Source organism: Chelonoidis abingdonii, chromosome 3 (genome assembly GCF_003597395.2).
Source record: "Chelonoidis abingdonii isolate Lonesome George chromosome 3, CheloAbing_2.0, whole genome shotgun sequence".
In the NCBI taxonomy this organism is placed as follows: domain Eukaryota; kingdom Metazoa; phylum Chordata; order Testudines; family Testudinidae; genus Chelonoidis; species Chelonoidis abingdonii.
In genome coordinates, this window is record NC_133771.1 from 93,479,206 (window position 1) to 93,480,762 (window position 1,557).

The following is a 1,557-nucleotide window of genomic DNA, read 5'->3' on the forward strand; positions in this document are numbered from 1 at the left end:
GAGTTGGGAGGTTTGGGGGGAACCCGGGCCCAGCCTCTACTCCAGGTTCCAGCCCAGGGCCCTGTGGATTGCAGCTGTCTATAGTGCCTCTTGTAACAGCTAGATGACAGCTACAACTCCCTGGGCTACTTCCCCATGGCCTCCTCCAAATACCTTCTTTCTCCTCACCACAAGACCTTCCTCCTGGTGCCTGATAATGCTTGTACTCCTTAGTCCTCCAGCAGTACACCCTCTCACACTCAGCTTCTTGTGCCTCTTGCTCCCAGCTCCTCACACACTTCCTCTCCTCTGGCTCCTCCCCATCTGACTGGCTTGAGCTTCTTTTTAAATCCAGGTGCCCTAATTAGCCTGCCTTGATTGGCTGCAGGTGATCTAATCAGCTTGTCTGCCTGAATTGGTTCTAGCAGGTTCCTGATTGCTCTAATGCAGCCCCTGCTCTGGTCAGTCAGGGCACAGAAACCTGTTTCTTCAGCACCCACTAGTAGATCTCCCTTTGATTCCTCTGCTGTAGAGGGAAGGAGGGAGAGGGCTGCTGCTGCTGTTCCTATTGGGCACTGGGCCCTCACTGCTGCTGCTGCTGCTGCTGCTGCTCTTCCTGCTGCTCCTTCTTGGCTGGGCCAGATACCACCACTTCCATCTCTGCCTCCCCACTTCTCTGCTACCCTCTAGTTGGCTGGCTGCTGATCCCCTCACCCCCCACCCTCGACTGCTGCTGTTGCTCCACCTACAGCCCTGGGGGGGAGGAGAAGGCTGCTGGAGGTCGGCTTCCCAGAGAAGGAGGGGAATGAGGGGCCCTAGCTCTTGTTGCTGAGGACACCACCATCTGAGCAGGGTCCCTCCTGCCTGGACACCAGACCACCACTACCTGGAGCTGCTGGGACTACTGTGGCTGTTGCTAGGGAGCTGTTGGAGCCCCCAGGAGAAGGAGGAGGAGGGGGAGAAGAAGAGGACCACCTGCTGCTGGAAGACCACATGAGGACCGCTGTGGAGGGGGCTTTACTGGACTGAGTCTTTTTTGAACTGTGCTCTTGTGATGGGGGTTTAGACTGTGTCTGTTGGGACACCAGGGGTGTGGCGTGGAGCCTGCCCCCAGTCCATCCATGTCCCCCTTCACCCCCACCACCATTGTTGCCCCCTCCACCACCCCTGCTGGCTGTTTTTCTTCTGCTTCGGCCTCCTGCCTCTGGGACTGAGCTGCTCGCCTGGCTCACCACGCCCACTTCCATCATTTGGGCCTGCGGCAGCAGCAGCTCACCATTGACTTTTTGGCACAAGTGCCTGTGAGCGCACCCCCCTGCCCCCCTCCCCCGGACTAGCCCCTTTCCTTTGCCACATTTGTCTGCCCCACCTATTTCCCCCTGTGGCCCTGATAGTTCTGCCCCAGCCCTGCAGCTCTCCCTGTGGTCCCTCTACCCATTCCCAGCTCACCCTTTCCCCCCACCACCTCGTGCTCCCCCAGCCCTGATTGGTCCCTCCCCTCGTGCGCCCACGCCCGCTCCCATGTGCTTGTGCCCTTCCCCATTTGGTTTCCCCTTGTTCACTGCACCCCACCTCTGC